Genomic DNA, 21968 nt, shown 5'->3' with positions numbered 1-21968 from the left:
AGGCAAGCTGAGATAAAAGAGACTGTGTCTATCCCTCACCATCGTGAGGTACTACGCTCCTGGGGCATCTGTCACAGCTCACCAAGAGGAGTTGCGCCAGCTTACGGCAGTCAGTTGCTCACTGTTTGACCTTTGCAATGAAGCCTGAGCCTACAGCATTCAAGCCAGCCAAGGAAGGAAGGTACGAGAGCGAAAATAGCTTTCCTGCCCTCACCAAGAACACACACCTTGAGCAAATAAAGTGCCAGACTTACAAGGCCCTATCGCCACCGGAGCATCACTTTTAGTGACGCCTCCGGTGGCACTATGCACTGCGCGGTATTTACAAGATGGCGTTCAGCCACTTTTTGTGGCTTAACACCACCTTGTAAATACGGCCCCTTAGCACGCAGCGCGTTCCCTGGAAGGGGCGTGCAATGGGTGTTGTTGGGAGTGTGCCACAGCAACACCATAGCATTTTGATGCTGCTCCAGATTTAGGAGTTGGCGTAAATCTGCGTCAGCGCCAAAATCCAACGCCATCCCAGGGGTGTCGTTAGAGTGGCGCACTGAGGAGAAATGTTTTCATTTCTCCTTGTTTTTGCTCTTTCTATCTGTGATGCATTCTGCAGCACACATAGAAGTAAGAGCAAATCACCATTGAAGATTTTTTTTTGGGGCAGGAAGGTTTCCCTTCCTGCACAAAAACAATTTCCCCCTCAACGCAGTCATCCTTGTACCATGGTACAAGAACGGCTGCGTTGGCGCTCAGCAGCTAATTTAGAGCTGGCGCAGGGGGAAGCACAGGGGTGCGCTGTATTCTACTAAATACGGCGCTTTCCTGCATTTTGAAAATGACGGCACGTGGGGCTTGCAAATTTGGCACAGCGTCGCGCTTAGTCATTTTCTTGTAAATCTGGGCCAAAATGTCTAAAGGATAGAGGCTTTTTATGTCATGTTCGATGAAGACCATGCAAATGACTCTAGTCGTACTGCAAAAGAGAGCACCATGTGCAGTTTCTTGCTTTGGGATGTAGTCTCCCACTCTCTGTCACCAATCCTCCGAGCAGGGTCGGAGCCGTTGCATTTCTGTGCCCAGGCTCGTTGGTCTAGGGGTATGATTCTCGCTTAGGGTGCGAGAGGTCCCGGGTTCAAATCCCGGACGAGCCCATTTTAGCGGAAAACAATCAAATCCTGCTCAAAATACACAACCCCTCAACATTTCTCATTTTACTCGAAGCATTGTTGCGCAAAACATATTTTTTGCCTCAGGCGAAAAATGGATTACAATGCCTTGGCTTCCTTCCTGCTTGCTCTCAGTGCGCCCTGTGTGATGATTTCACAGGCTCTCCTTCCTGGCATTTAGGCATCAGATATTTGTCTGTCTCTGCCCGCAGCTATGGGATTTTTCAGGACGTCTGAGTGTATGCATGCTGGCCGACACCGCTGCAATTTTCACACTTACCCCTCGCATTCCGAGCAACTGCTGATAAAGTATAGAGGAAATCGTGCAAACATATGAGGGGAACTGTGCTCCTTCAGTCAAATCAGCAAGCTTGTTTCTGTAGTGTAGTGGTTATCACGTTCGCCTCACACGCGAAAAGTCCCCGGTTTGAGACCGGGCAGAAACACTTGGCAGCAGCAGCTTTTGTGTTTGCTCCCTAAAACCTCAGTCTCTCTCAATGCACACTTAGACAGAAATGACCTTTAAAAACTTGTGACCTGTGTAAAACGTGCTTTACTATTGCAGGACGCTAAAAAGTTATCTGCATCCCTCGGTGGTCGTGCATGTGCATTGTTTCTTGTTCTGTTTTATTTTTTTTTTCTTGGCCATGTTATATTGTGGGGCCTTTAAAGCTGTGACTTTGATAGGAACATTGCAAGCGGCAAAATCAACAAGTGCAGACTGAAGAGTCCGACCTGCACACTGTTTTGGCTGTCAGGATGGCCGAGTGGTCTAAGGCGCCAGACTCAAGAGAGCTTGATCTTCAGTGAAGCTGAGCCTTCTGGTCTCTTCATGGAGGCGTGGGTTCAAATCCCACTTCTGACAGGTGTATTTTCTTCCCTTAAATCTTGCTCTGCTTGCAGAGCCAGCTCCTCAGACCACTATCTTTGGAAGCTGCTGTGGCATGTGAGGAGAAATCCACCAACCCATCGGCTGGGCCCTCAATCAAAATTCTGTGTATTACTGGAAGGGGCGTCTCAGGCACACCTTCTGTTAGAGCTGCACTTTATGACAGTAACTACCATGCTGGTTTCTACTTAAGCAGTTGATTCTATCGTTTGAAGTGAGGCTCTCCTGCCACCTTTTGGGCAAAGAAGACTCTGCCCCTGCAACAACACAGGCAGACAAGCTCAAACTAGGTTTCTTGGTTAGGTGGGCGGAGCATATTGGCAATGGTGCCTCCTCGTGACTTGCAATTTACATGAAGAAGACAGAGAGGCAGCTGGGAGTAGGCAGTACCCATGAACCCCTGAACACTGTCTTGCGACTAGCACACAATTCTGAAATGAGGCGGGGGAAAGGAGGTGATTTCCCCATCAAGGGCCATTCCGGGAAATCAGCCACCCTGCGTCTCCCAGGTGAGTGTTTCAGGCCTATGAGCCACTAATATAAATCTCGCCTGATCGAGCTTGATCGAGCGCTGACCGAGCAAGTGTGCTTGAATCCAAGAGGCATGCTCCTCTGGCTCAAGAGCTAGCAGGCCCTTCAGTGCTTCTGGTTGGGAAATCTAAGGTGCAAGGGTCCATGACTAGCAGCGGGTTACAACTACCAGAAAGGGTCTGCTTTTCACATCAGTCCCCTAGTTCAGCTCACTGGCACAGGGCATTTTGACTACCTCTTGCCTTGCTAGAGACAAACAAAAAATCCTTGACAGAAAACATCAATTGCTATGGCACGCTTAGAGAGAGAGAGCCTCCAAATGGCCCTGCTTTTCTGAAAGACGCTTCAGAAGATGTTTCAAATGACTATGCAGCGGCAGTCTAGTTGGTATAGGGGTATGATTCTCGCTTTGGGTGTGAGAGGACCTCGGTTCAAATCCCAGACAAACCCCTACCTTTATAGGTTCAGTCTGTGTTTTAAACAGGAGTATTTCTGCTTTTCACTCTTGTAAGATGTCATGTTGCAATGCAATACATGCTTTATACTGGCGTCGAGACGGTTCAGCATCATGAAGGTATGCGAGATTTCTTTGCAACTGCTTTTCTGTGCTGGAGCAGCAGTGCTCGTAGGAACATTAAAAGCACAGTGCTTCTCCATGGTAATTTCGGGTCCAGTTCTGAAATCACCTCTTGGAATGAAAGTGATCCCAGTTCCTTTCTTCCAAGGGAAGAGATTGTGTTCCGGAAGGCTCAGCTTTGAGCGTCATGAACATTGGCCCTCATCCTTGCATCCCAGTCCAATGCATAGCCACATAAAGCAAGCAGGTGTGTCTGTTTCCATAGTGTGGTGGTTCCAGTACAATGCATAGCCACATGAAGCAAGCCGGCAAGTGTGTCTGCTTGTGTAGTGTAGTGGTTATCATGCGCACCTCACATGCGAAAGGTCCCTGGTTCGAGTCGCTGGGCTTTTTCACAGTATTTGCATTTCCTGCCTCACCTGACAGGCAAGCTGAGATAAAAGAGACTGTGTCTATCCCTCACCATCGTGAGGTACTACGCTCCTGGGGCATCTGTCACAGCTCACCAAGAGGAGTTGCGCCAGCTTACGGCAGTCAGTTGCTCACTGTTTGACCTTTGCAATGAAGCCTGAGCCTACAGCATTCAAGCCAGCCAAGGAAGGAAGGTACGAGAGCGAAAATATCTTTCCTGCCCTCACCAAGAACACACACCTTGAGCAAATAAAGTGCCAGACTTACAAGGCCCTATCGCCACCGGAGCATCACTTTTAGTGACGCCTCCGGTGGCACTATGCACTGCGCGGTATTTACAAGATGGCGTTCAGCCACTTTTTGTGGCTTAACACCACCTTGTAAATACGGCCCCTTAGCACGCAGCGCGTTCCCTGGAAGGGGCGTGCAATGGGTGTTGTTGGGAGTGTGCCACAGCAACACCATAGCATTTTGATGCTGCTCCAGATTTAGGAGTTGGCGTAAATCTGCGTCAGCGCCAAAATCCAACGCCATCCCAGGGGTGTCGTTAGAGTGGCGCACTGAGGAGAAATGTTTTCATTTCTCCTTGTTTTTGCTCTTTCTATGTGTGATGCATTCTGCAGCACACATAGAAGTAAGAGCAAATCACCATTGAAGATTTTTTTTTGGGGCAGGAAGGTTTCCCTTCCTGCACAAAAACAATTTCCCCCTCAACGCAGTCATCCTTGTACCATGGTGCAAGAACGGCTGCGTTGGCGCTCAGCAGCTAATTTAGAGCTGGCGCAGGGGGAAGCACAGGGGTGCGCTGTATTCTACTAAATACGGCGCTTTCCTGCATTTTGAAAATGACGGCACGTGGGGCTTGCAAATTTGGCACAGCGTCGCGCTTAGTCATTTTCTTGTAAATCTGGGCCAAAATGTCTAAAGGATAGAGGCTTTTTATGTCATGTTCGATGAAGACCATGCAAATGACTCTAGTCGTACTGCAAAAGAGAGCACCATGTGCAGTTTCTTGCTTTGGGATGTAGTCTCCCACTCTCTGTCACCAATCCTCCGAGCAGGGTCGGAGCCGTTGCATTTCTGTGCCCAGGCTCGTTGGTCTAGGGGTATGATTCTCGCTTAGGGTGCGAGAGGTCCCGGGTTCAAATCCCGGACGAGCCCATTTTAGCGGAAAACAATCAAATCCTGCTCAAAATACACAACCCCTCAACATTTCTCATTTTACTCGAAGCATTGTTGCGCAAAACATATTTTTTGCCTCAGGCGAAAAATGGATTACAATGCCTTGGCTTCCTTCCTGCTTGCTCTCAGTGCGCCCTGTGTGATGATTTCACAGGCTCTCCTTCCTGGCATTTAGGCATCAGATATTTGTCTGTCTCTGCCCGCAGCTATGGGATTTTTCAGGACGTCTGAGTGTATGCATGCTGGCCGACACCGCTGCAATTTTCACACTTACCCCTCGCATTCCGAGCAACTGCTGATAAAGTATAGAGGAAATCGTGCAAACATATGAGGGGAACTGTGCTCCTTCAGTCAAATCAGCAAGCTTGTTTCTGTAGTGTAGTGGTTATCACGTTCGCCTCACACGCGAAAAGTCCCCGGTTTGAGACCGGGCAGAAACACTTGGCAGCAGCAGCTTTTGTGTTTGCTCCCTAAAACCTCAGTCTCTCTCAATGCACACTTAGACAGAAATGACCTTTAAAAACTTGTGACCTGTGTAAAACGTGCTTTACTATTGCAGGACGCTAAAAAGTTATCTGCATCCCTCGGTGGTCGTGCATGTGCATTGTTTCTTGTTCTGTTTTTTTTTTTTTTTCTTGGCCATGTTATATTGTGGGGCCTTTAAAGCTGTGACTTTGATAGGAACATTGCAAGCGGCAAAATCAACAAGTGCAGACTGAAGAGTCCGACCTGCACACTGTTTTGGCTGTCAGGATGGCCGAGTGGTCTAAGGCGCCAGACTCAAGAGAGCTTGATCTTCAGTGAAGCTGAGCCTTCTGGTCTCTTCATGGAGGCGTGGGTTCAAATCCCACTTCTGACAGGTGTATTTTCTTCCCTTAAATCTTGCTCTGCTTGCAGAGCCAGCTCCTCACACCACTATCTTTGGAAGCTGCTGTGGCATGTGAGGAGAAATCCACCAACCCATCGGCTGGGCCCTCAATCAAAATTCTGTGTATTACTGGAAGGGGCGTCTCAGGCACACCTTCTGTTAGAGCTGCACTTTATGACAGTAACTACCATGCTGGTTTCTACTTAAGCAGTTGATTCTATCGTTTGAAGTGAGGCTCTCCTGCCACCTTTTGGGCAAAGAAGACTCTGCCCCTGCAACAACACAGGCAGACAAGCTCAAACTAGGTTTCTTGGTTAGGTGGGCGGAGCATATTGGCAATGGTGCCTCCTCGTGACTTGCAATTTACATGAAGAAGACAGAGAGGCAGCTGGGAGTAGGCAGTACCCATGAACCCCTGAACACTGTCTTGCGACTAGCACACAATTCTGAAATGAGGCGGGGGAAAGGAGGTGATTTCCCCATCAAGGGCCATTCCGGGAAATCAGCCACCCTGCGTCTCCCAGGTGAGTGTTTCAGGCCTATGAGCCACTAATATAAATCTCGCCTGATCGAGCCTGATCGAGCGCTGACCGAGCAAGTGTGCTTGAATCCAAGAGGCATGCTCCTCTGGCTCAAGAGCTAGCAGGCCCTTCAGTGCTTCTGGTTGGGAAATCTAAGGTGCAAGGGTCCATGACTAGCAGCGGGTTACAACTACCAGAAAGGGTCTGCTTTTCACATCAGTCCCCTAGTTCAGCTCACTGGCACAGGGCATTTTGACTACCTCTTGCCTTGCTAGAGACAAACAAAAAATCCTTGACAGAAAACATCTATTGCTATGGCACGCTTAGAGAGAGAGAGCCTCCAAATGGCCCTGCTTTTCTGAAAGACGCTTCAGAAGATGTTTCAAATGACTATGCAGCGGCAGTCTAGTTGGTATAGGGGTATGATTCTCGCTTCGGGTGTGAGAGGACCTCGGTTCAAATCCCAGACAAACCCCTACCTTTATAGGTTCAGTCTGTGTTTTAAACAGGAGTATTTCTGCTTTTCACTCTTGTAAGATGTCATGTTGCAATGCAATACATGCTTTATACTGGCGTCGAGACGGTTCAGCATCATGAAGGTATGCGAGATTTCTTTGCAACTGCTTTTCTGTGCTGGAGCAGCAGTGCTCGTAGGAACATTAAATGCACAGTGCTTCTCCATGGTAATTTCGGGTCCAGTTCTGAAATCACCTCTTGGAATGAAAGTGATCCCAGTTCCTTTCTTCCAAGGGAAGAGATTGTGTTCCGGAAGGCTCAGCTTTGAGCGTCATGAACATTGGCCCTCATCCTTGCATCCCAGTCCAATGCATAGCCACATAAAGCAAGCAGGTGTGTCTGTTTCCATAGTGTGGTGGTTCCAGTACAATGCATAGCCACATGAAGCAAGCCGGCAAGTGTGTCTGCTTGTGTAGTGTAGTGGTTATCATGCGCACCTCACATGCGAAAGGTCCCTGGTTCGAGTCGCTGGGCTTTTTCACAGTATTTGCATTTCCTGCCTCACCTGACAGGCAAGCTGAGATAAAAGAGACTGTGTCTATCCCTCACCATCGTGAGGTACTACGCTCCTGGGGCATCTGTCACAGCTCACCAAGAGGAGTTGCGCCAGCTTACGGCAGTCAGTTGCTCACTGTTTGACCTTTGCAATGAAGCCTGAGCCTACAGCATTCAAGCCAGCCAAGGAAGGAAGGTACGAGAGCGAAAATAGCTTTCCTGCCCTCACCAAGAACACACACCTTGAGCAAATAAAGTGCCAGACTTACAAGGCCCTATCGCCACCGGAGCATCACTTTTAGTGACGCCTCCGGTGGCACTATGCACTGCGCGGTATTTACAAGATGGCGTTCAGCCACTTTTTGTGGCTTAACACCACCTTGTAAATACGGCCCCTTAGCACACAGCGCGTTCCCTGGAAGGGGCGTGCAATGGGTGTTGTTGGGAGTGTGCCACAGCAACACCATAGCATTTTGATGCTGCTCCAGATTTAGGAGTTGGCGTAAATCTGCGTCAGCGCCAAAATCCAACGCCATCCCAGGGGTGTCGTTAGAGTGGCGCACTGAGGAGAAATGTTTTCATTTCTCCTTGTTTTTGCTCTTTCTATGTGTGATGCATTCTGCAGCACACATAGAAGTAAGAGCAAATCACCATTGAAGATTTTTTTTTGGGGCAGGAAGGTTTCCCTTCCTGCACAAAAACAATTTCCCCCTCAACGCAGTCATCCTTGTACCATGGTGCAAGAACGGCTGCGTTGGCGCTCAGCAGCTAATTTAGAGCTGGCGCAGGGGGAAGCACAGGGGTGCGCTGTATTCTACTAAATACGGCGCTTTCCTGCATTTTGAAAATGACGGCACGTGGGGCTTGCAAATTTGGCACAGCGTCGCGCTTAGTCATTTTCTTGTAAATCTGGGCCAAAATGTCTAAAGGATAGAGGCTTTTTATGTCATGTTCGATGAAGACCATGCAAATGACTCTAGTCGTACTGCAAAAGAGAGCACCATGTGCAGTTTCTTGCTTTGGGATGTAGTCTCCCACTCTCTGTCACCAATCCTCCGAGCAGGGTCGGAGCCGTTGCATTTCTGTGCCCAGGCTCGTTGGTCTAGGGGTATGATTCTCGCTTAGGGTGCGAGAGGTCCCGGGTTCAAATCCCAGACGAGCCCATTTTAGCGGAAAACAATCAAATCCTGCTCAAAATACACAACCCCTCAACATTTCTCATTTTACTCGAAGCATTGTTGCGCAAAACATATTTTTTGCCTCAGGCGAAAAATGGATTACAATGCCTTGGCTTCCTTCCTGCTTGCTCTCAGTGCGCCCTGTGTGATGATTTCACAGGCTCTCCTTCCTGGCATTTAGGCATCAGATATTTGTCTGTCTCTGCCCGCAGCTATGGGATTTTTCAGGACGTCTGAGTGTATGCATGCTGGCCGACACCGCTGCAATTTTCACACTTACCCCTCGCATTCCGAGCAACTGCTGATAAAGTATAGAGGAAATCGTGCAAACATATGAGGGGAACTGTGCTCCTTCAGTCAAATCAGCAAGCTTGTTTCTGTAGTGTAGTGGTTATCACGTTCGCCTCACACGCGAAAAGTCCCCGGTTTGAGACCGGGCAGAAACACTTGGCAGCAGCAGCTTTTGTGTTTGCTCCCTAAAACCTCAGTCTCTCTCAATGCACACTTAGACAGAAATGACCTTTAAAAACTTGTGACCTGTGTAAAACGTGCTTTACTATTGCAGGACGCTAAAAAGTTATCTGCATCCCTCGGTGGTCGTGCATGTGCATTGTTTCTTGTTCTGTTTTTTTTTTTTTTTCTTGGCCATGTTATATTGTGGGGCCTTTAAAGCTGTGACTTTGATAGGAACATTGCAAGCGGCAAAATCAACAAGTGCAGACTGAAGAGTCCGACCTGCACACTGTTTTGGCTGTCAGGATGGCCGAGTGGTCTAAGGCGCCAGACTCAAGAGAGCTTGATCTTCAGTGAAGCTGAGCCTTCTGGTCTCTTCATGGAGCCGTCGGTTCAAATCCCACTTCTGACAGGTGTATTTTCTTCCCTTAAATCTTGCTCTGCTTGCAGAGCCAGCTCCTCACACCACTATCTTTGGAAGCTGCTGTGGCATGTGAGGAGAAATCCACCAACCCATCGGCTGGGCCCTCAATCAAAATTCTGTGTATTACTGGAAGGGGCGTCTCAGGCACACCTTCTGTTAGAGCTGCACTTTATGACAGTAACTACCATGCTGGTTTCTACTTAAGCAGTTGATTCTATCGTTTGAAGTGAGGCTCTCCTGCCACCTTTTGGGCAAAGAAGACTCTGCCCCTGCAACAACACAGGCAGACAAGCTCAAACTAGGTTTCTTGGTTAGGTGGGCGGAGCATATTGGCAATGGTGCCTCCTCGTGACTTGCAATTTACATGAAGAAGACAGAGAGGCAGCTGGGAGTAGGCAGTACCCATGAACCCCTGAACACTGTCTTGCGACTAGCACACAATTCTGAAATGAGGCGGGGGAAAGGAGGTGATTTCCCCATCAAGGGCCATTCCGGGAAATCAGCCACCCTGCGTCTCCCAGGTGAGTGTTTCAGGCCTATGAGCCACTAATATAAATCTCGCCTGATCGAGCCTGATCGAGCGCTGACCGAGCAAGTGTGCTTGAATCCAAGAGGCATGCTCCTCTGGCTCAAGAGCTAGCAGGCCCTTCAGTGCTTCTGGTTGGGAAATCTAAGGTGCAAGGGTCCATGACTAGCAGCGGGTTACAACTACCAGAAAGGGTCTGCTTTTCACATCAGTCCCCTAGTTCAGCTCACTGGCACAGGGCATTTTGACTACCTCTTGCCTTGCTAGAGACAAACAAAAAATCCTTGACAGAAAACATCAATTGCTATGGCACGCTTAGAGAGAGAGAGCCTCCAAATGGCCCTGCTTTTCTGAAAGACGCTTCAGAAGATGTTTCAAATGACTATGCAGCGGCAGTCTAGTTGGTATAGGGGTATGATTCTCGCTTCGGGTGTGAGAGGACCTCGGTTCAAATCCCAGACAAACCCCTACCTTTAGAGGTTCAGTCTGTGTTTTAAACAGGAGTATTTCTGCTTTTCACTCTTGTAAGATGTCATGTTGCAATGCAATACATGCTTTATACTGGCGTCGAGACGGTTCAGCATCATGAAGGTATGCGAGATTTCTTTGCAACTGCTTTTCTGTGCTGGAGCAGCAGTGCTCGTAGGAACATTAAATGCACAGTGCTTCTCCATGGTAATTTCGGGTCCAGTTCTGAAATCACCTCTTGGAATGAAAGTGATCCCAGTTCCTTTCTTCCAAGGGAAGAGATTGTGTTCCGGAAGGCTCAGCTTTGAGCGTCATGAACATTGGCCCTCATCCTTGCATCCCAGTCCAATGCATAGCCACATAAAGCAAGCAGGTGTGTCTGTTTCCATAGTGTGGTGGTTCCAGTACAATGCATAGCCACATGAAGCAAGCCGGCAAGTGTGTCTGCTTGTGTAGTGTAGTGGTTATCATGCGCACCTCACATGCGAAAGGTCCCTGGTTCGAGTCGCTGGGCTTTTTCACAGTATTTGCATTTCCTGCCTCACCTGACAGGCAAGCTGAGATAAAAGAGACTGTGTCTATCCCTCACCATCGTGAGGTACTACGCTCCTGGGGCATCTGTCACAGCTCACCAAGAGGAGTTGCGCCAGCTTACGGCAGTCAGTTGCTCACTGTTTGACCTTTGCAATGAAGCCTGAGCCTACAGCATTCAAGGAAGGAAGGTACGAGAGCGAAAATAGCTTTCCTGCCCTCACCAAGAACACACACCTTGAGCAAATAAAGTGCCAGACTTACAAGGCCCTATCGCCACCGGAGCATCACTTTTAGTGACGCCCCGGTGGCACTATGCACTGCGCGGTATTTACAAGATGGCGTTCAGCCACTTTTTGAGGCTTAACACCACCTTGTAAATACGGCCCCTTAGCACGCAGCGCGTTCCCTGGAAGGGGCGTGCAATGGGTGTTGTTGGGAGTGTGCCACAGCAACACCATAGCATTTTGATGCTGCTCCAGATTTAGGAGTTGGCGTAAATCTGCGTCAGCGCCAAAATCCAACGCCATCCCAGGGGTGTCGTTAGAGTGGCGCACTGAGGAGAAATGTTTTCATTTCTCCTTGTTTTTGCTCTTGCTATGTGTGATGCATTCTGCAGCACACATAGAAGTAAGAGCAAATCACCATTGAAGATTTTTTTTTTGGGCAGGAAGGTGTCCCTTCCTGCACAAAAACAATTTCCCCCTCAACGCAGTCATCCTTGTACCATGGTGCAAGAACGGCTGCGTTGGCGCTCAGCAGCTAATTTAGAGCTGGCGCAGGGGGAAGCACAGGGGTGCGCTGTATTCTACTAAATACGGCGCTTTCCTGCATTTTGAAAATGACGGCACGTGGGGCTTGCAAATTTGGCACAGCGTCGCGCTTAGTCATTTTCTTGTAAATCTGGGCCAAAATGTCTAAAGGATAGAGGCTTTTTATGTCATGTTCGATGAAGACCATGCAAATGACTCTAGTCGTACTGCAAAAGAGAGCACCATGTGCAGTTTCTTGCTTTGGGATGTAGTCTCCCACTCTCTGTCACCAATCCTCCGAGCAGGGTCGGAGCCGTTGCATTTCTGTGCCCAGGCTCGTTGGTCTAGGGGTATGATTCTCGCTTAGGGTGCGAGAGGTCCCGGGTTCAAATCCCGGACGAGCCCATTTTAGCGGAAAACAATCAAATCCTGCTCAAAATACACAACCCCTCAACATTTCTCATTTTACTCGAAGCATTGTTGCGCAAAACATATTTTTTGCCTCAGGCGAAAAATGGATTACAATGCCTTGGCTTCCTTCCTGCTTGCTCTCAGTGCGCCCTGTGTGATGATTTCACAGGCTCTCCTTCCTGGCATTTAGGCATCAGATATTTGTCTGTCTCTGCCCGCAGCTATGGGATTTTTCAGGACGTCTGAGTGTATGCATGCTGGCCGACACCGCTGCAATTTTCACACTTACCCCTCGCATTCCGAGCAACTGCTGATAAAGTATAGAGGAAATCGTGCAAACATATGAGGGGAACTGTGCTCCTTCAGTCAAATCAACAAGCTTGTTTCTGTAGTGTAGTGGTTATCACGTTCGCCTCACACGCGAAAAGTCCCCGGTTTGAGACCGGGCAGAAACACTTGGCAGCAGCAGCTTTTGTGTTTGCTCCCTAAAACCTCAGTCTCTCTCAATGCACACTTAGACAGAAATGACCTTTAAAAACTTGTGACCTGTGTAAAACGTGCTTTACTATTGCAGGACGCTAAAAAGTTATCTGCATCCCTCGGTGGTCGTGCATGTGCATTGTTTCTTGTTCTGTTTTTTTTTTTTTTTCTTGGCCATGTTATATTGTGGGGCCTTTAAAGCTGTGACTTTGATAGGAACATTGCAAGCGGCAAAATCAACAAGTGCAGACTGAAGAGTCCGACCTGCACACTGTTTTGGCTGTCAGGATGGCCGAGTGGTCTAAGGCACCAGACTCAAGAGAGCTTGATCTTCAGTGAAGCTGAGCCTTCTGGTCTCTTCATGGAGGCGTGGGTTCAAATCCCACTTCTGACAGGTGTATTTTCTTCCCTTAAATCTTGCTCTGCTTGCAGAGCCAGCTCCTAAGACCACTATCTTTGGAAGCTGCTGTGGCATGTGAGGAGAAATCCACCAACCCATCGGCTGGGCCCTCAATCAAAATTCTGTGTATTACTGGAAGGGGCGTCTCAGGCACACCTTCTGTTAGAGCTGCACTTTATGACAGTAACTACCATGCTGGTTTCTACTTAAGCAGTTGATTCTATCGTTTGAAGTGAGGCTCTCCTGCCACCTTTTGGGCAAAGAAGACTCTGCCCCTGCAACAACACAGGCAGACAAGCTCAAACTAGGTTTCTTGGTTAGGTGGGCGGAGCATATTGGCAATGGTGCCTCCTCGTGACTTGCAATTTACATGAAGAAGACAGAGAGGCAGCTGGGAGTAGGCAGTACCCATGAACCCCTGAACACTGTCTTGCGACTAGCACACAATTCTGAAATGAGGCGGGGGAAAGGAGGTGATTTCCCCATCAAGGGCCATTCCGGGAAATCAGCCACCCTGCGTCTCCCAGGTGAGTGTTTCAGGCCTATGAGCCACTAATATAAATCTCGCCTGATCGAGCTTGATCGAGCGCTGACCGAGCAAGTGTGCTTGAATCCAAGAGGCATGCTCCTCTGGCTCAAGAGCTAGCAGGCCCTTCAGTGCTTCTGGTTGGGAAATCTAAGGTGCAAGGGTCCATGACTAGCAGCGGGTTACAACTACCAGAAAGGGTCTGCTTTTCACATCAGTCCCCTAGTTCAGCTCACTGGCACAGGGCATTTTGACTACCTCTTGCCTTGCTAGAGACAAACAAAAAATCCTTGACAGAAAACATCAATTGCTATGGCACGCTTAGAGAGAGAGAGCCTCCAAATGGCCCTGCTTTTCTGAAAGACGCTTCAGAAGATGTTTCAAATGACTATGCAGCGGCAGTCTAGTTGGTATAGGGGTTTGATTCTCGCTTCGGGTGTGAGAGGACCTCGGTTCAAATCCCAGACAAACCCCTACCTTTAGAGGTTCAGTCTGTGTTTTAAACAGGAGTATTTCTGCTTTTCACTCTTGTAAGATGTCATGTTGCAATGCAATACATGCTTTATACTGGCGTCGAGACGGTTCAGCATCATGAAGGTATGCGAGATTTCTTTGCAACTGCTTTTCTGTGCTGGAGCAGCAGTGCTCGTAGGAACATTAAATGCACAGTGCTTCTCCATGGTAATTTCGGGTCCAGTTCTGAAATCACCTCTTGGAATGAAAGTGATCCCAGTTCCTTTCTTCCAAGGGAAGAGATTGTGTTCCGGAAGGCTCAGCTTTGAGCGTCATGAACATTGGCCCTCATCCTTGCATCCCAGTCCAATGCATAGCCACATAAAGCAAGCAGGTGTGTCTGTTTCCATAGAGTGGTGGTTCCAGTACAATGCATAGCCACATGAAGCAAGCCGGCAAGTGTGTCTGCTTGTGTAGTGTAGTGGTTATCATGCGCACCTCACATGCGAAAGGTCCCTGGTTCGAGTCGCTGGGCTTTTTCACAGTATTTGCATTTCCTGCCTCACCTGACAGGCAAGCTGAGATAAAAGAGACTGTGTCTATCCCTCACCATCGTGAGGTACTACGCTCCTGGGGCATCTGTCACAGCTCACCAAGAGGAGCTGCGCCAGCTTACGGCAGTCAGTTGCTCACTGTTTGACCTTTGCAATGAAGCCTGAGCCTACAGCATTCAAGCCAGCCAAGGAAGGAAGGTACGAGAGCGAAAATAGCTTTCCTGCCCTCACCAAGAACACACACCTTGAGCAAATAAAGTGCCAGACTTACAAGGCCCTATCGCCACCGGAGCATCACTTTTAGTGACGCCCCGGTGGCACTATGCACTGCGCGGTATTTACAAGATGGCGTTCAGCCACTTTTTGTGGCTTAACACCACCTTGTAAATACGGCCCCTTAGCACGCAGCGCGTTCCCTGGAAGGGGCGTGCAATGGGTGTTGTTGGGAGTGTGCCACAGCAACACCATAGCATTTTGATGCTGCTCCAGATTTAGGAGTTGGCGTAAATCTGCGTCAGCGCCAAAATCCAACGCCATCCCAGGGGTGTCGTTAGAGTGGCGCACTGAGGAGAAATGTTTTCATTTCTCCTTGTTTTTGCTCTTGCTATGTGTGATGCATTCTGCAGCACACATAGAAGTAAGAGCAAATCACCATTGAAGATTTTTTTTTTGGGCAGGAAGGTGTCCCTTCCTGCACAAAAACAATTTCCCCCTCAACGCAGTCATCCTTGTACCATGGTGCAAGAACGGCTGCGTTGGCGCTCAGCAGCTAATTTAGAGCTGGCGCAGGGGGAAGCACAGGGGTGCGCTGTATTCTACTAAATACGGCGCTTTCCTGCATTTTGAAAATGACGGCACGTGGGGCTTGCAAATTTGGCACAGCGTCGCGCTTAGTCATTTTCTTGTAAATCTGGGCCAAAATGTCTAAAGGATAGAGGCTTTTTATGTCATGTTCGATGAAGACCATGCAAATGACTCTAGTCGTACTGCAAAAGAGAGCACCATGTGCAGTTTCTTGCTTTGGGATGTAGTCTCCCACTCTCTGTCACCAATCCTCCGAGCAGGGTCGGAGCCGTTGCATTTCTGTGCCCAGGCTCGTTGGTCTAGGGGTATGATTCTCGCTTAGGGTGCGAGAGGTCCCGGGTTCAAATCCCGGACGAGCCCATTTTAGCGGAAAACAATCAAATCCTGCTCAAAATACACAACCCCTCAACATTTCTCATTTTACTCGAAGCATTGTTGCGCAAAACATATTTTTTGCCTCAGGCGAAAAATGGATTACAATGCCTTGGCTTCCTTCCTGCTTGCTCTCAGTGCGCCCTGTGTGATGATTTCACAGGCTCTCCTTCCTGGCATTTAGGCATCAGATATTTGTCTGTCTCTGCCCGCAGCTATGGGATTTTTCAGGACGTCTGAGTGTATGCATGCTGGCCGACACCGCTGCAATTTTCACACTTACCCCTCGCATTCCGAGCAACTGCTGATAAAGTATAGAGGAAATCGTGCAAACATATGAGGGGAACTGTGCTCCTTCAGTCAAATCAGCAAGCTTGTTTCTGTAGTGTAGTGGTTATCACGTTCGCCTCACACGCGAAAAGTCCCCGGTTTGAGACCGGGCAGAAACACTTGGCAGCAGCAGCTTTTGTGTTTGCTCCCTAAAACCTCAGTCTCTCTCAATGCACACTTAGACAGAAATGACCTTTAAAAACTTGTGACCTGTGTAAAACGTGCTTTACTATTGCAGGACGCTAAAAAGTTATCTGCATCCCTCGGTGGTCGTGCATGTGCATTGTTTCTTGTTCTGTTTTTTTTTTTTTTTCTTGGCCATGTTATATTGTGGGGCCTTTAAAGCTGTGACTTTGATAGGAACATTGCAAGCGGCAAAATCAACAAGTGCAGACTGAAGAGTCCGACCTGCACACTGTTTCGGCTGTCAGGATGGCCGAGTGGTCTAAGGCGCCAGACTCAAGAGAGCTTGATCTTCAGTGAAGCTGAGCCTTCTGGTCTCTTCATGGAGGCGTGGGTTCAAATCCCACTTCTGACAGGTGTATTTTCTTCCCTTAAATCTTGCTCTGCTTGCAGAGCCAGCTCCTCAGACCACTATCTTTGGAAGCTGCTGTGGCATGTGAGGAGAAATCCACCAACCCATCGGCTGGGCCCTCAATCAAAATTCTGTGTATTACTGGAAGGGGCGTCTCAGGCACACCTTCTGTTAGAGCTGCACTTTATGACAGTAACTACCATGCTGGTTTCTACTTAAGCAGTTGATTCTATCGTTTGAAGTGAGGCTCTCCTGCCACCTTTTGGGCAAAGAAGACTCTGCCCCTGCAACAACACAGGCAGACAAGCTCAAACTAGGTTTCTTGGTTAGGTGGGCGGAGCATATTGGCAATGGTGCCTCCTCGTGACTTGCAATTTACATGAAGAAGACAGAGAGGCAGCTGGGAGTAGGCAGTACCCATGAACCCCTGAACACTGTCTTGCGACTAGCACACAATTCTGAAATGAGGCGGGGGAAAGGAGGTGATTTCCCCATCAAGGGCCATTCCGGGAAATCAGCCACCCTGCGTCTCCCAGGTGAGTGTTTCAGGCCTATGAGCCACTAATATAAATCTCGCCTGATCGAGCTTGATCGAGCGCTGACCGAGCAAGTGTGCTTGAATCCAAGAGGCATGCTCCTCTGGCTCAAGAGCTAGCAGGCCCTTCAGTGCTTCTGGTTGGGAAATCTAAGGTGCAAGGGTCCATGACTAGCAGCGGGTTACAACTACCAGAAAGGGTCTGCTTTTCACATCAGTCCCCTAGTTCAGCTCACTGGCACAGGGCATTTTGACTACCTCTTGCCTTGCTAGAGACAAACAAAAAATCCTTGACAGAAAACATCAATTGCTATGGCACGCTTAGAGAGAGAGAGCCTCCAAATGGCCCTGCTTTTCTGAAAGACGCTTCAGAAGATGTTTCAAATGACTATGCAGCGGCAGTCTAGTTGGTATAGGGGTATGATTCTCGCTTCGGGTGTGAGAGGACCTCGGTTCAAATCCCAGACAAACCCCTACCTTTAGAGGTTCAGTCTGTGTTTTAAACAGGAGTATTTCTGCTTTTCACTCTTGTAAGATGTCATGTTGCAATGCAATACATGCTTTATACTGGCGTCGAGACGGTTCAGCATCATGAAGGTATGCGAGATTTCTTTGCAACTGCTTTTCTGTGCTGGAGCAGCAGTGCTCGTAGGAACATTAAATGCACAGTGCTTCTCCATGGTAATTTCGGGTCCAGTTCTGAAATCACCTCTTGGAATGAAAGTGATCCCATTTCCTTTCTTCCAAGGGAAGAGATTGTGTTCCGGAAGGCTCAGCTTTGAGCGTCATGAACATTGGCCCTCATCCTTGCATCCCAGTCCAATGCATAGCCACATAAAGCAAGCAGGTGTGTCTGTTTCCATAGTGTGGTGGTTCCAGTACAATGCATAGCCACATGAAGCAAGCCGGCAAGTGTGTCTGCTTGTGTAGTGTAGTGGTTATCATGCGCACCTCACATGCGAAAGGTCCCTGGTTCGAGTCGCTGGGCTTTTTCACAGTATTTGCATTTCCTGCCTCACCTGACAGGCAAGCTGAGATAAAAGAGACTGTGTCTATCCCTCACCATCGTGAGGTACTACGCTCCTGGGGCATCTGTCACAGCTCACCAAGAGGAGTTGCGCCAGCTTACGGCAGTCAGTTGCTCACTGTTTGACCTTTGCAATGAAGCCCGAGCCTACAGCATTCAAGCCAGCCAAGGAAGGAAGGTACGAGAGCGAAAATAGCTTTCCTGCCCTCACCAAGAACACACACCTTGAGCAAATAAAGTGCCAGACTTACAAGGCCCTATCGCCACCGGAGCATCACTTTTAGTGACGCCCCGGTGGCACTATGCACTGCGCGGTATTTACAAGATGGCGTTCAGCCACTTTTTGTGGCTTAACACCACCTTGTAAATACGGCCCCTTAGCACGCAGCGCGTTCCCTGGAAGGGGCGTGCAATGGGTGTTGTTGGGAGTGTGCCACAGCAACACCATAGCATTTTGATGCTGCTCCAGATTTAGGAGTTGGCGTAAATCTGCGTCAGCGCCAAAATCCAACGCCATCCCAGGGGTGTCGTTAGAGTGGCGCACTGAGGAGAAATGTTTTCATTTCTCCTTGTTTTTGCTCTTGCTATGTGTGATGCATTCTGCAGCACACATAGAAGTAAGAGCAAATCACCATTGAAGATTTTTTTTTTGGGCAGGAAGGTGTCCCTTCCTGCACAAAAACAATTTCCCCCTCAACGCAGTCATCCTTGTACCATGGTGCAAGAACGGCTGCGTTGGCGCTCAGCAGCTAATTTAGAGCTGGCGCAGGGGGAAGCACAGGGGTGCGCTGTATTCTACTAAATACGGCGCTTTCCTGCATTTTGAAAATGACGGCACGTGGGGCTTGCAAATTTGGCACAGCGTCGCGCTTAGTCATTTTCTTGTAAATCTGGGCCAAAATGTCTAAAGGATAGAGGCTTTTTATGTCATGTTCGATGAAGACCATGCAAATGACTCTAGTCGTACTGCAAAAGAGAGCACCATGTGCAGTTTCTTGCTTTGGGATGTAGTCTCCCACTCTCTGTCACCAATCCTCCGAGCAGGGTCGGAGCCGTTGCATTTCTGTGCCCAGGCTCGTTGGTCTAGGGGTATGATTCTCGCTTAGGGTGCGAGAGGTCCCGGGTTCAAATCGCGGACGAGCCCATTTTAGCGGAAAACAATCAAATCCTGCTCAAAATACACAACCCCTCAACATTTCTCATTTTACTCGAAGCATTGTTGCGCAAAACATATTTTTTGCCTCAGGCGAAAAATGGATTACAATGCCTTGGCTTCCTTCCTGCTTGCTCTCAGTGCGCCCTGTGTGATGATTTCACAGGCTCTCCTTCCTGGCATTTAGGCATCAGATATTTGTCTGTCTCTGCCCGCAGCTATGGGATTTTTCAGGACGTCTGAGTGTATGCATGCTGGCCGACACCGCTGCAATTTTCACACTTACCCCTCGCATTCCGAGCAACTGCTGATAAAGTATAGAGGAAATCGTGCAAACATATGAGGGGAACTGTGCTCCTTCAGTCAAATCAGCAAGCTTGTTTCTGTAGTGTAGTGGTTATCACGTTCGCCTCACACGCGAAAAGTCCCCGGTTTGAGACCGGGCAGAAACACTTGGCAGCAGCAGCTTTTGTGTTTGCTCCCTAAAACCTCAGTCTCTCTCAATGCACACTTAGACAGAAATGACCTTTAAAAACTTGTGACCTGTGTAAAACGTGCTTTACTATTGCAGGACGCTAAAAAGTTATCTGCATCCCTCGGTGGTCGTGCATGTGCATTGTTTCTTGTTCTGTTTTTTTTTTTTTTTCTTGGCCATGTTATATTGTGGGGCCTTTAAAGCTGTGACTTTGATAGGAACATTGCAAGCGGCAAAATCAACAAGTGCAGACTGAAGAGTCCGACCTGCACACTGTTTTGGCTGTCAGGATGGCCGAGTGGTCTAAGGCGCCAGACTCAAGAGAGCTTGATCTTCAGTGAAGCTGAGCCTTCTGGTCTCTTCATGGAGGCGTGGGTTCAAATCCCACTTCTGACAGGTGTATTTTCTTCCCTTAAATCTTGCTCTGCTTGCAGAGCCAGCTCCTCACACCACTATCTTTGGAAGCTGCTGTGGCATGTGAGGAGAAATCCACCAACCCATCGGCTGGGCCCTCAATCAAAATTCTGTGTATTACTGGAAGGGGCGTCTCAGGCACACCTTCTGTTAGAGCTGCACTTTATGACAGTAACTACCATGCTGGTTTCTACTTAAGCAGTTGATTCTATCGTTTGAAGTGAGGCTCTCCTGCCACCTTTTGGGCAAAGAAGACTCTGCCCCTGCAACAACACAGGCAGACAAGCTCAAACTAGGTTTCTTGGTTAGGTGGGCGGAGCATATTGGCAATGGTGCCTCCTCGTGACTTGCAATTTACATGAAGAAGACAGAGAGGCAGCTGGGAGTAGGCAGTACCCATGAACCCCTGAACACTGTCTTGCGACTAGCACACAATTCTGAAATGAGGCGGGGGAAAGGAGGTGATTTCCCCATCAAGGGCCATTCCGGGAAATCAGCCACCCTGCGTCTCCCAGGTGAGTGTTTCAGGCCTATGAGCCACTAATATAAATCTCGCCTGATCGAGCCTGATCGAGCGCTGACCGAGCAAGTGTGCTTGAATCCAAGAGGCATGCTCCTCTGGCTCAAGAGCTAGCAGGCCCTTCAGTGCTTCTGGTTGGGAAATCTAAGGTGCAAGGGTCCATGACTAGCAGCGGGTTACAACTACCAGAAAGGGTCTGCTTTTCACATCAGTCCCCTAGTTCAGCTCACTGGCACAGGGCATTTTGACTACCTCTTGCCTTGCTAGAGACAAACAAAAAATCCTTGACAGAAAACATCAATTGCTATGGCACGCTTAGAGAGAGAGAGCCTCCAAATGGCCCTGCTTTTCTGAAAGACGCTTCAGAAGATGTTTCAAATGACTATGCAGCGGCAGTCTAGTTGGTATAGGGGTATGATTCTCGCTTCGGGTGTGAGAGGACCTCGGTTCAAATCCCAGACAAACCCCTACCTTTAGAGGTTCAGTCTGTGTTTTAAACAGGAGTATTTCTGCTTTTCACTCTTGTAAGATGTCATGTTGCAATGCAATACATGCTTTATACTGGCGTCGAGACGGTTCAGCATCATGAAGGTATGCGAGATTTCTTTGCAACTGCTTTTCTGTGCTGGAGCAGCAGTGCTCGTAGGAACATTAAATGCACAGTGCTTCTCCATGGTAATTTCGGGTCCAGTTCTGAAATCACCTCTTGGAATGAAAGTGATCCCAGTTCCTTTCTTCCAAGGGAAGAGATTGTGTTCCGGAAGGCTCAGCTTTGAGCGTCATGAACATTGGCCCTCATCCTTGCATCCCAGTCCAATGCATAGCCACATAAAGCAAGCAGGTGTGTCTGTTTCCATAGTGTGGTGGTTCCAGTACAATGCATAGCCACATGAAGCAAGCCGGCAAGTGTGTCTGCTTGTGTAGTGTAGTGGTTATCATGCGCACCTCACATGCGAAAGGTCCCTGGTTCGAGTCGCTGGGCTTTTTCACAGTATTTGCATTTCCTGCCTCACCTGACAGGCAAGCTGAGATAAAAGAGACTGTGTCTATCCCTCACCATCGTGAGGTACTACGCTCCTGGGGCATCTGTCACAGCTCACCAAGAGGAGTTGCGCCAGCTTACGGCAGTCAGTTGCTCACTGTTTGACCTTTGCAATGAAGCCTGAGCCTACAGCATTCAAGCCAGCCAAGGAAGGAAGGTACGAGAGCGAAAATAGCTTTCCTGCCCTCACCAAGAACACACACCTTGAGCAAATAAAGTGCCAGACTTACAAGGCCCTATCGCCACCGGAGCATCACTTTTAGTGACGCCTCCGGTGGCACTATGCACTGCGCGGTATTTACAAGATGGCGTTCAGCCACTTTTTGTGGCTTAACACCACCTTGTAAATACGGCCCCTTAGCACGCAGCGCGTTCCCTGGAAGGGGCGTGCAATGGGTGTTGTTGGGAGTGTGTCACAGCAACACCATAGCATTTTGATGCTGCTCCAGATT

At 48.7% G+C, this 21968-nt stretch overlaps 9 non-coding genes across 9 annotated transcripts; all 9 read left to right on the top strand.

Annotated features, from left to right (window-relative positions):
* Positions 1-1076: 1076 nt before the first annotated feature.
* On the top strand, positions 1077-1148 carry TRNAP-AGG (transfer RNA proline (anticodon AGG)). The gene has a single exon. It is a non-coding gene; the product is annotated as a tRNA-Pro (tRNA).
* Positions 1149-1916: 768 nt separating this feature from the next.
* On the top strand, positions 1917-2028 carry TRNAL-CAA (transfer RNA leucine (anticodon CAA)). The gene is made up of 2 exons: positions 1917-1954; positions 1983-2028. It is a non-coding gene; the product is annotated as a tRNA-Leu (tRNA).
* A 2632-nt stretch (positions 2029-4660) lies between these two features.
* On the top strand, positions 4661-4732 carry TRNAP-AGG (transfer RNA proline (anticodon AGG)). The gene has a single exon. It is a non-coding gene; the product is annotated as a tRNA-Pro (tRNA).
* A 768-nt stretch (positions 4733-5500) lies between these two features.
* TRNAL-CAA (transfer RNA leucine (anticodon CAA)) lies at positions 5501-5612 on the top strand. Its single transcript has 2 exons — positions 5501-5538; positions 5567-5612. It is a non-coding gene; the product is annotated as a tRNA-Leu (tRNA).
* Positions 5613-8244: 2632 nt separating this feature from the next.
* TRNAP-AGG (transfer RNA proline (anticodon AGG)) lies at positions 8245-8316 on the top strand. Its single transcript has one exon. It is a non-coding gene; the product is annotated as a tRNA-Pro (tRNA).
* A 3502-nt stretch (positions 8317-11818) lies between these two features.
* TRNAP-AGG (transfer RNA proline (anticodon AGG)) lies at positions 11819-11890 on the top strand. The gene has a single exon. It is a non-coding gene; the product is annotated as a tRNA-Pro (tRNA).
* Positions 11891-15401: 3511 nt separating this feature from the next.
* TRNAP-AGG (transfer RNA proline (anticodon AGG)) lies at positions 15402-15473 on the top strand. Its single transcript has one exon. It is a non-coding gene; the product is annotated as a tRNA-Pro (tRNA).
* A 768-nt stretch (positions 15474-16241) lies between these two features.
* On the top strand, positions 16242-16353 carry TRNAL-CAA (transfer RNA leucine (anticodon CAA)). Its single transcript has 2 exons — positions 16242-16279; positions 16308-16353. It is a non-coding gene; the product is annotated as a tRNA-Leu (tRNA).
* Positions 16354-19824: 3471 nt separating this feature from the next.
* TRNAL-CAA (transfer RNA leucine (anticodon CAA)) lies at positions 19825-19936 on the top strand. Its single transcript has 2 exons — positions 19825-19862; positions 19891-19936. It is a non-coding gene; the product is annotated as a tRNA-Leu (tRNA).
* The last annotated feature ends 2032 nt before the right edge of the window (positions 19937-21968 follow it).

Source organism: Pleurodeles waltl, unplaced genomic scaffold (assembly GCF_031143425.1).
Source record: "Pleurodeles waltl isolate 20211129_DDA unplaced genomic scaffold, aPleWal1.hap1.20221129 scaffold_72, whole genome shotgun sequence".
In the NCBI taxonomy this organism is placed as follows: domain Eukaryota; kingdom Metazoa; phylum Chordata; class Amphibia; order Caudata; family Salamandridae; genus Pleurodeles; species Pleurodeles waltl.
Note: the sequence above shows the minus strand (reverse complement) of the source record. Positions and strands in the feature narration are given on the sequence as shown.